Source organism: Cavia porcellus, unplaced genomic scaffold (genome assembly GCF_034190915.1).
Source record: "Cavia porcellus strain 051 isolate PalLab524CR breed Dunkin Hartley unplaced genomic scaffold, mCavPor4.1 scaffold_3, whole genome shotgun sequence".
Classification (NCBI taxonomy): Eukaryota; Metazoa; Chordata; class Mammalia; order Rodentia; family Caviidae; genus Cavia; species Cavia porcellus.
This window is the reverse complement of record NW_026947486.1, coordinates 37,340,529-37,352,642: the sequence shown is the minus strand read 5'-3', so window position 1 is coordinate 37,352,642 and position 12,114 is coordinate 37,340,529. Positions and strand designations below refer to the sequence as shown.

Here is a 12,114-nt window from a genome sequence, read left to right as displayed (position 1 = left end):
TTTGATATTCATTATGTTTACTTTTTATGCCAAACTATCATGTGATGAAAACAGACAGCAATGTGCTTTACTAAAGAATGAAAACTTCAAAATAGTCTCTATATAGCTTCTAAGACGTGTGGGAGAATAAACTAAAACGGTCCATAGACATTAAGATGAAATTCACAATGTTGGAATTATAAATGTTTAGAGCATCCCAGATTAGAAGAGAAGCCCAAACCACCATTAGAAGAATGAAATATGATTATGGTCCAAAATGTATCCTTAAAGTTTTATCTCAAATCTCAGTTTGAATAGTGAGAACTGATGTTCAGTTCAGCTCAGCCAGAAAAAATTGTGCAATTTTCCATTGTATTTATTTTACAGACTATGTACATTGTAGAAAATTTCTTTAGTGGTACACTGTTGTACGTTTTGTACAATTCAAGGGTATGCAAATTCCACAAAGCCATCAATAAGAACAGGCTATGCTCCTTCTTCATAATAATTAAACATATCATCTGCAATCATTGTACTGAAGTCTAAAAGAAAATTCCAAGTATCTTTTGGTATTGATCATTTTTGATGTTCAAAAAAAATTTGTTACATAAGTCTAAGAATTTAAATCTTCCATTAAGTACTAAGTTCCAGTAGGCAATAGCCACTTCCAGATCTAATACTTTTTGTCCTGGATTCTTTGCAAAATTAAAAGTAAACTGGTAAAAGTCCATAAATCATCCTGGTTCTATCAATTCCTGTTCCAATTTGAGTAATTGAGCCTTTAGCTTTTCTATGCCGTCACATACTAATTCTGTCATATGGTCCATGAACTTCTTCTTGGAGAACTCACATTGTGTTGCTGCTCTGAACTTCCATGCAGTGATCAAAACGCTAATGCTGGCTGGATCAAGTACCTGTTCATGGAATTGCTGTATGCCATCTATGCCAATTTTATTTTCATCTTGAGGATTTTTGGTGGTTTTTTTTTTTTTGTTTTTGTTTTTGTTTGTTTGTTTTTTTTTGACACTGAGGATCACACTCAGGGCCTCAGGCTTGCCAGGCAGGAACTTATTCTGCTGAGCTAAATCCCTGATGTCTTGAGGATTTTCATATCTATTATATAGTTGTTCTGAGTTCTTTTCTTCCACGATCCTGTTACATTCTCTCCTATACAAAGTTCAGGATTTTGGAAAAAATTATCTGTTGCAACATTTAAGTTCCAGTCATTTTGAGAAAGACAACTTACTGCAGTTTTTTTTTTACTATATTGTGTGAAGATCATAAACTGTTGAACTTTATCCTGCTGCAATGATTTAAACTAATACACATTGGTCTCCTTCAAGCCTCTCCCCTCCTACTCCCACTCCTCAGAGAATGGACTGTCCCAGAGGCATTGCTGGTGGCTTCTCTCAAGAACTCTTCTGGCTCCACTCATTCTCAGAGTAGCCCCCCCACCCCTGCTACCTCTCTGGGAAGCCTGAGGAGGCCACCCAGGACCATAGGATCCTGAGAGAAGGGGTTGGGTTGGGTCAGGTAAGTTGCCAGCTCTGGCCAGTGCGGGGCTTCCCTGATCCAGTTTATTTTTAATTTGTTACATTTGGACTGTTTACATTTTACATAATTGTATTAGTTTCCAATGGTTGCTGTAACAAAGTAATTGTTAGAGTTTTCTGGCACAATAGAGAAGCAGAATACGAGAAAAAGTAAAAGTGGCCTTTTTATTTAAAGGATGTGGAGAGGAAACTACAGCCAGCAATGATTTGGCTTTCTCCTCTGACTGGAGATAGATAGGGGTGTGGGGTATATGTGCCCTTTGACCCAATGTCAAAGGGTACTTGGCGTGGGTATTGATGACATGCAAGGAGCTGATTGGAATTTTCTTGGCACACACTGGGAAAAGAAGAAAGAAATTATAATCGAGCAAGAAGGAGAAAGTGGCCGTCAGGATAAGCATCCCCAATTTGGCCTTCCAGCATGTTGAACTACTACCATAATGTCCTATAATTTATTCTAGGGAAAACCTCTTTCATTCCTATCTTTTCATTGTTAGGAAAAGGGCAAAGACTCTTCTGACTACTTCTTGCTGAATGGGGCATCATGTTGGGGTTTAGTATGGTGGACAGGATGACAACTGATGCTCAGGTAGAAGCTGGTATCAGGTGTTTCAACCAGGACAAGGAGTTTATCATTGGTGAATGCTCACATCCTAGATTGGAGAAATGAAAAGATAAGGTGCTATGAAGAGGCAGGCCATTATCATATTTAAAGGATTTAAAGGAGAGGTAAAAGGAAAGGTGCCCTTAATCAGAATGCATTGTTCCATCAGGTCCACGGTGAGGAAGAATCTGAAAAACAAGTTTGGAGTTGGGAGGGATGGAGTTACAAGAGGTAATTATTCCCCTGTCTGAAAAGGTAAAAGTGTAGGTAGGACCCCTCTTTGGTCTAGGAGTTGAGCTGGAGAGAATGGAAAGCATAAGAAATATAAGGCCTGATAGTTGAATCATGTTTGGGAGTAGGGGTGGGAAGGCTATGGCTGTATCACTATAAGGGAGACAAGAGCCTAGACCCACAGGGTTCTCATGTTTAACTAAACAGCTGAGGGTAGAGAGAACTAAGATAGTTGTTATGTAGAACAGCATGAAGCAAATTTTACATATGATGTGGAAGTCTTTAGGAGAGACTAGCCAGAGTCCTACAGCAAAAAACATAATTAAACAATCAGGAACCAAATACGATAATAAAGCATGACCTAGCCTGAAAATTGTGGCTGTGGGGCCTTGGTGAGATGGAGACAGGAGATGAGATGAGTGACCACTCAGGATGTTTAGAGTCAGGGGAGTTAGGGTTAGAAGGCCACTGCTTAGCTTGAGTGATGTGGAACCAGGATGGCAGTCCAGTGACCTTGACCATCATAGAAGTTCTGGGGAAGGCCAGTTGGAGCCACTCCACTTTGGTTGTAATCCTGTTGAGGCATCTGAGAAATAAAGGCTGGGCCATTATCTGACTGGATACTCTGAGGTAGACCAAACCTTGGAATGGTTTTTTTGTAACAGAACTTTAGTAAGTACATCAGCAGTCTCCCTGATTTTAGGAAAGGCTTTTATCCATCCTGGAAAAAGTATTTTAAAAGATGAGAAGATATTTGAAAGTTTTGTGGTGGGGGCATGTGTGTAAAATCTACCTGCCAGTCTTGAACAGGGGTGTATCCACAAAATTGGTGAGTAGGAAAGGAAGAGGGTGGCATGTGTCCCTGAGGATAAGTTCTAGCACAGATATGACATGTGTAAGTTGTTGAAACCTGAGAGTGTCTGGGTCCATTGCATAAATGCAAAGGAATCTTGACAATCAGGGTGTAGGGTGAAGGTAAAAAAAGCCAACTTTAAGGCCTAGGACTATGAAGTGAATGCTGGAGGGAGGAATATGAGAGAACATCGTATAAGGATTTTGCACCACTGGGTGAATTGGGGGACAGAATCACTGATTACACTAAAGTCTTGTATTAGATGACAGGGCCCCTTAGGTTTGAGTACCGGGGGAATGCGAGTATTGTAGGGTGAATGGGTAGGTTAAGGAAACCCGTCATCTAAAAGATGCTTGGCTATAGGTTTAAATCCCTGTAAATGTTTGGGAGCTATAGGATATTGGGGAACACAAGGAAAAATTGAAGGATCCTTGAGACAAAACAGGTATGGCATGGGTAGCATGGGTGGGGTTGGAGGTATCTCAAACTATGGGATCAACCAAAGAAGGGGGAGAGGAAGGGGTGTTTGGAGGGTGAGAGCTGTTAGGAGAAAGAAGGTAGAGAAGTTAAGCTTTTGAAGAAGTTCCCTACCTAAAAGGAGTGAAGGACATGTTGGAATTACTAGAAAGCTATGGGTAAAGAATAGAATTTGGAACCTGCATGCAATGGGTCCTGTTTGAAGAGGCTGTGTAGGTTGGCTGTCAACACCACCATAGAGACTGAGGATTTACTATAATGGTGTGAAAACTCAGGAAGAACACTATACATGGCCTCCATGTCTACAAGTACAGAGAAGTTTTACCTGAGACCTTCAGTGAGACTTGAGGCTCTGAGAAGGATACCTTAATGGGAGCTGTGGGCCCTGAGCCCCATCAGTCTTCAGCAGCAAGTCCAAGAAGATTAGCCAGTGATGAATCCAGTGACGATGTGATCTCCTATGAGGGCAAGGAGTTAGAGGGTGGCTTACCCATTCTCTGGTGGCAAAGATAGTCACTCTTCCAGTTGCCCTTGAGATTGCAGAAGGGGCATTCTCTTGTCCAGTGTCCTGTTTGTCATACTTGAAGCATGGTCTTGGAGGAGCTTGGGCAGCTCCACCTTGTTTCAGTTTACCTATCTTAGAGCTCCAAGTGTCACTGCTAAAAGATCAGATTGTTATTTTTTCTTTCCTTTGATTTTTATCTCTATTGTTGAAAACACAAAAAGCCATATGAAGAAGGTCTCCCTGTGGTTTGAGGGCCAAGTTTAACCTTTTGTCTTGCAATCTGGCCCAAAGAAGGAAGTATGTGTCTCCTCCAAGGTCAGAAGACATCAGTTCCTCTGTACTGGCTCCTTTGGCCCTAGCCCTATCTGACTGCCTGTAATATTTTTAACTGACTTAGCTGCCTGTAGCAGTTTTTCCTCTGAGGAGGTAACCCAAACTGCCATGAGACATAATGGGCAATGACCGATCTGGCTTCTTCAGGCTGAATGGGGTTGAAGTTGTCAAATGGCAGTCAGAGATACTCTGCAGAGCTTTTATCTAGTGGTCCTTAGTAGATAACAGGCATTTTCATCTTGGGTAGGCATACAACTAAGTCTAGAGGAGGTAAAGACCAAGAATCAATTAAGTATGCAGGGGCCAAATAATAGAATCAACTGGGTATTTATGAGTATAGTTCCACTAATGGCTTCCTATAAGGAGGATAAGGATAAGGTCCAGGGAATTTTAGAAACTGGCATGTCATTAATTTGTCATATACCTGTTTAGGTTTTACAGTTGTATAAGTATCTCTTGTGCTGTTAAAATGTCTAATACCATCTGATTTTGGAGGCTGCCCTATTTTATTAATTTGACCTTTTATTTAGAAGAGAGATCAACTGTGGTGTCATTTAAAACAAGTTGAGTATAGTTAATTATGGCCTCAATATGTGTCATACAACCATTTTCTAGAAACGATCTGGTGGATCTCAGTAAAAGGAATCTGAAAGGAATTTATAATCATTTCTTGATTTTAGTTGTTGAGCATCTAGAAGAAAATATTGATAACAGTGCAGTGTAGTAGAGACAGTAAGCTTAACATAGAACATTAAATGGAATGGCTACTTTCTATTAACCATGGATGTTTTAACATTTGAGCACTGAAGAAATTTGTGACAGTGTTTGGACTGCTCAGTATTTAAGCATCTCTAAGTATAACATATATATTACATAAATTTTTTGTTTGAAAATTATTATTTAACTGATGACCTCATGTTAGTTTGACTAGGATTTCCTGGCCGGCACACAAGAAAAAGGCAGATGTTTGGATCTAAAAAAAATATTTATCATCAGGAACAATCCCAATTTTATATTTGAAGGCATGAATACACAAGATCAGCAATAATGAATTGTCTTAGTCATATGAACTTTAGTTGGGGTGTCTCCCATAAGGCTATGGAGATTATTGGGGGCCTCCAATTAATGAATAAGTTCTGGGTAAAGTTACAAAGTGGCCACTTTTTTATTCACCTATTGAAGTCTTGTCTAGTGTCTCCTCATGCCAAGGAATTTTGTTTAACCAGTTTTAGCATCATTTTGATCAGCTGGAAATCTAGGTGGAAGCATGCTTTTTAAATCTGTAACTCAAATAAACCTTGATTAAATGTTCTGAAAATGCAAAATAAAAAGAGAAAAAGATTGTTGAGCTGAAATAAAAAGGAACTGCTGTCTACAGAGCAACAAATGAACACACATGGACAGCTCTGCACAGTATAAACAGACTGGACAAACAGACAACAGATATACAGACTGACAAATATTTTACAAAATCATAGTGCACTCAAATATATAATGAATAGACTAGTGCAAACCCTTTTGTAGATTAATTAATAGAGACCTCCTGAAATAAGAATAGCAGAAAATGAACCTAATTTATGATTATTCTGAGATAGGTCAGCAAGGGAAAAAGGAACATGAATATGAGCTAGTCCTTTGGGACCAGCCTGTTCCTGAAGTGGGAATAGAAACTGAGGCTGAGAGGGCTGTGGAGTGCGAGTTATAGATGGCCACTGAGCTACCATCTGTGGGCAATCACTGGATGATTGACCACAAAATGGCCACTGGTCACCATGTGACAGGGAAGCACAAGATGGCAACTGATTACCATTTGACTCACAACAAGATAGCTGTTGTTGGTGATATAGTGAGGGAGCACAAGTTGGCAATTGGTCATCATGTGAACCTGCAACAAGATGGCTTCTGTTGATCACATGATGAGGAACTGAAAGATGGTAGCCATTTACCTTGTGACCTGTTGCAAAATTGCAGCACACTGTCACATGGAAGGTAGCAAGATGGCAGCTGTCCTCCATGTGAACTGCAGCAAGATGGTTGCTGAAAACCATATAGTATGGAATCATAAAATGGCAGCTGAATACCATGCTAGATGGCTGAAACACACAAGACCAAAATGGTGAACCAGTGGGGAAATGGCAATGCAGAGTAGGGGACAAAGAAGAAGAGCTGTCCAATGGAATAGATGACTCAGGTGGAAGGGATTGAGAAATCTGAGACTGAGGAGAGAAACTAAGGGAAGAATTAGTGGCCACGGGGGTGAGGAAGAGAAAGGACTATGTAGAGGGCACAGAAACATCTATCTGAGAAAGCTGTGGAGTTTGGTCTTGGATATATGGGGGAGGAGCCATAAAGACAGGAGATATATAATCTAAGGGGTTTGGTGGGCAGGAAGGGAGAGTTTCTGGTGGAGCAGAGTGAGCCAGAAGTATTTCAGCCATCATACAAGACAGAATGAAAGAAGGATACATCCTCAAAGTGAAAAAGACCTAAAAATGGGGGATTTCTGCCAACTTGCTGCCATTGTGACAAAAGTAAAGTAAAAGATCAGGTTTTTTTTTGTAACCTTCTTGAGGCCAAGAGCACCAAGGTTATGAACCAGACACCTCAGAGGTATGTTTTTCACGGAATAGGAAATGGTCCCCACGACCAAACTATAAGTGAGCTGAGAGAACAACTTTGCCTCAGGACATAGGAACTTTAGCTCCCCCCAAGGAACATGGAACCCATCCTGGATCACACCTATGAAAATAAATCATCTGTGTTTTGAAAGTGTGACATGGAAGCACCCAATACCTGTCCTCTTTGGCCATCACTGAGAGTGCAGGGTGGGATCCCAGAGAACAAGAAGGTAACAGTTTTCCATTGGGCTGTCCTGCCCAAGGAACATGAAAACTGCTATCTCTGTGCAGGGACACCAACAGATGGTTTACTGCTGCACACTTGAGGATGTTAGGAGTGAAAACACAGAACCTCAGATGGCAGCTCACCTGTGATGATTAAGGGTAGTTGGTGTTGTATGCAGATTAGAGGCAACAAATCAATAGGTCCCAGGGAAGGAAAAGTGGTTCATAGGCAAGGGAGTTCAAACTAGGAGTGGCTCTGTCATCTGAATCTCAAGGCGCCAAAATGAGATTTCTGGCACAATATAGGAGCAGAATATAAGAAACATTAAAACTGGCCTTTTTATTTATAGGATGTGAAAAGGAGCCCACAACCTTTTTAACCAGATGTGATGCTTGGGGTGGGCATTGATTATGTATGGGGAGCTGATTGGAATTTTCTTTGAATACCCTGGGAAAGGAAGGAGGAAATTATAAGCAGGGGAGAAGGAGGAAGTGACCATCAGGGTAAGCATCCCCAATTTGGCCTTCTACCATGTTGAACTACTGCCATGATGTTCTATAATTTACTTTAGGGAAAAACTCTTAACTCTTTCACTATATCCATTTTCTCCTATTTTCAACATTTATATAATTTAAGCACATCTGTTACAATTAGTGAAGCAATAATGATATTATTAAAGCTCATACTTTATGCAGGTTTTCATCAATTTAGTCTAATGACCTTGATTTTTTCCAACATGCCATCAAGAATGCCATGTTATATTTAGTTATTATGTTCCCATTGGATTCTCAGGACTGCAATGGTTTCTCAGATGTTAATAGTTTCAGATGATCTTGATTTTTGTTGTTGTTGTTGTTGTTTCTTGTTTTGGTACCGGGGAATTGAACTCAGGACCATGTGCTTGCCAGGCAGGCACTTATGCCTTGAGCTAAATTCCCAGCCCAACCTTGAATGTTTTGAGGAATACTCTCAGCTGTTTTGTAAAATATTGTAATTTGTCTGGTGTTTCTCATAATTAGGATGAGTTTATGGTTTTTGGAGAGGAAGATTAAAGAGATAAAATATGTCAAGGACAAATGCTATCAAAGTGACTTTTCACTGTTGATGTTGGCCTTTGTCACCTGGTTAAGGTGTCTGTCAGTGTTCTCCACAGTATGGTCATCTTTCTCCCCTTTCCATACTATACACTTTTTTGTGTGTGCAGTACTGTGGATTGAGCCCAGGGCATTCTCACTGACATACTTCCCAGGGCTTTTAATTTTTTTTAACTTGAGACAGTGTTTCTCTAAGTTACTAAGTTACCTGGACTGGGCTCAAAATTGTAATCCTTCTGCTTCAGCTTCCCAGCAGGAATGTGCCAGGTAGCCCAGCTTCTATACCATACTCTTGAAAGTTTCAGGTACCTGTGTTGAATGTCCGACTTAAAATATTACATTAGAAGTTCCAGAAATAAACAATTCACAGAGTTTTTTTGCTTGTTTGTTTGAGACAGGATCTTGTTTTGCAGGGCAGGCTGGCCTGAGCTCACCATGTAGCCCAGACTGACCTTGAACTTGTAGTGATCCTTCTGTCCCAACTTCCCAAATGCTGGGATTACAGGTGTGCACTACCACACCTGACCACAAGTTTTAAAATTGTACAATGTTCTGAGTATTGTGATGAAAGTGTTGAAATATTGTGCTGTCCCACTAAACCCATCTGGGATGTGAATCACCACTTTGCTTAAGAGTACATGCACACTATATGCACTACCTACCCATTAGGCTCTGTTTTTTATACATTTGTCTTATTTATTCCACTAATGAGTATGGTCTCAAGTTGCAGACATTTAATTATAAAAGTCTATAGTTTATTCGTCTTTAGGGCTGAGTAGCACTCAGTTGAATAAGAATACCACATCTTTGTAATTCAATTCTCAGTTGATGGGCATTTGGGTTGTTTCCAAGAACTGGCTATTACAAACTGTGCTGCTATAAATATGGGTGCATATGTGTCCCTGTGGTATGATGTTTTTGATTCTTTTGGGATGATACTCAGAAAGGGATTAGCTGACTTGAATGGGGCCTCCACACTCAGTTTTGTGAGGAACCTCTACACTGATTTCCACAGTGGTTGCACTAGTCGGTATTCCTACCAATAGTGGAGAACGGTTCTTTTTCCCCTCCAGTATTGTTATTGCTTGATTTCTTGATGTCAGACATTCTTTCTGGGATGAGGTGGAATCTCAGAATTGTTTTAATTTTCAGCTCTCAAATGACCAGTGATGTTGAACATTTTTTCATATATTTATTTGCTGTTCATATTTCTTCACATGAGAAGCACATACATGGGACATCTCAGATGCCCGTTTTTGGATTGGGCCCTCAAATTTTGGAGGACTAACTTTTTAAAAAATTTCATTTAAGGAGAAAAACAAGCAAAACAGAAAAAAAGGTAGAAATAATACAGAATCACAAAAACAACACTAAGAAATCACTACTTGATAAGTTACATATTGTCATCTTAGAAATAGTTAAGTTACAAAATTAAAGGATACAAATTGGCCATTCAAATAGTGAGACTGCAAACAGTTGTTCAATGATCAAACAAATGTTAGTAATATGGTGATCAATCCTACACATTTAAACATAGATGCAGTTATACCCTTTAGAGCACTTTCTTTTCCTCTCTGATTTTACAACAGCAATTACACATTTTGGGTTTTATTATTCTTACATTTCTTATTAGTTTTGTACCAGAGAAATAATGTGATATTTACAAATATGATTATTTATTTCACTTATGAAGATAGTCTCAAGTTGTCTCCATTCACCTATGAAGGCCTCATGATCATCCATTTTATAGGTGAGTAACATTTTATTGAATAAAAATACAACATCTTTTTTGTCCACTCTGTGGTTGATGGGCATTTTGGTTGTTTCCAAGATTCAACTACTACAAATTGTGCTGCTATGAATATGGGTGCACATATATCACTGTGATATGATTTTTCAGTTTTTCTGGGAAAATACCCAGGAGGGGAATAGCTGTATTGAATGGAACTTTCAATCCTAGTCTTCTGAGAAATCTCCATAGTTATTTCCATAGTGGTTGCACCAGTCTACACTCCCACCAACAGTGGAGGAGTGTTCCTTTTTCCCCACAGCCCCACCAACATTTGTTATCAGTTGATCTGTTGATAGCAGCTATTCTTTCCAGAGTGACATGAAATCTCTTTTCTATTTTATAGAGGGTAAAATTAAACAGAACAAAACAGATCATAAGGAGACAATTTTAAGAAACTCAGATATCAAAGCAAGACCACTGGAGAGCTTCACTTTCAATCATATTGTTTTTATTTTCTTCCAAATAGTTGTTCATATCTTCACACAGAGTGAATGCATACTGAACAATAAAGTACTAAACTAATCACAACAGGATGATGAAGGCATTTGAGGTCTTCAAGACCAACAAAGGGAAGTCAGTAATGCCTGCCATAATGTCTCTCATTCTCTTTGAAATAGCTGTCCATATCTTTACATATGTTGGAATCAAACATGAGACTAGGCTGATATCACTCTGAATAATGAATAATAGTATTGCTAGATTTTATATCATAATGCTACAGAACTAGCACTGAGTATCTTAGTGTCTCTTCTTCTTTAGAGTATCCATTCATTACATCACATATTATATAATCTGTTCCCATAAACTGTTTAGAAATTCTCCACATGTGTGAATCTCTATATGTATACCTATCCTTTCTGTATTATAGGGAAAACAGATCAAAACAACACTACAAAACAAATTCCTAGAGAAACATGAAATGAAAAAGGCACATAAAACCACGATATTACATGATCTACAGTAGATACTATGCTTTCTCGTGTTATTTTCAATAGAATTGTCTACATCATCAGGCACAATATAATTGAACATATCATTACAATATAATTGAACATATCATTACATAGCAATTTTAATAAAAACATAACATTGGGGACATTGTAGGACTTCAAAAGCAGTTAATACCAAACCGGAATGGGTATCTTATTACATCTTGTCATCTTCAGAGTAGTTGCCTCTACTCTTAGACTTGATACTTTTAAGCATACCAAATTCGAATACAATCAGTCAAGTCAAAACAGCAGTCTAACAAACCGTCTAACAGACAGTGCAAACTGTCTAACAGACAGTGCAAGTAATACAGGGTTTCAGTTTAAGTTAATAGGAAATTAAGGATAGTTACTGTAGTATATCCTGCTATTTTGGGGATAGCTGTCTATGCTTTCAAATCTAGTATGAGTAGACAGACTGGAACAGAATAAAATCAAACTAAACACAGCAATAAGACTAATGTGGCTTTTAAATCCTGGTACACTATTAGTAATGTCTTCTGCCTTCCCTTTTTAGACAATTACTCCCCTTTCCCTTTCTTAGGATGCTTTGTATATTTTGGGTCCTACTAACTCCTTTAGCCTTTCGATTATGGGGGCACCCATTATCTATCTAAGTGGTGCTGAACTCTTTAACCACTGAGCTTGATATTGAGCTGTATTCCTTTACCTACTGAAGCCTCAAGGTTTTCCTTCCTTATAGCTGAGTAGGTCTCCACTGCACAAGTGTCATGACTTTCCAACCTATCTGCAGCTGCTGGATGTGTTGTCCCTATTTCTCTCTGGCTCCCTGTCTCATAGAGCATCATTTTCTCATCTTTGACTTTCAGTTTAGTAACCCTCTTTCAGGTTGAGTATAT

At 39.1% G+C, this 12,114-nt stretch overlaps 1 pseudogene; it reads right to left on the bottom strand.

Moving 5' to 3' along the window:
- Window positions 1-496: 496 nt before the first annotated feature.
- LOC100714487 (DCN1-like protein 1) lies at window positions 497-6,619 on the bottom strand (annotated as a pseudogene).
- Window positions 6,620-12,114: the final 5,495 nt, after the last annotated feature.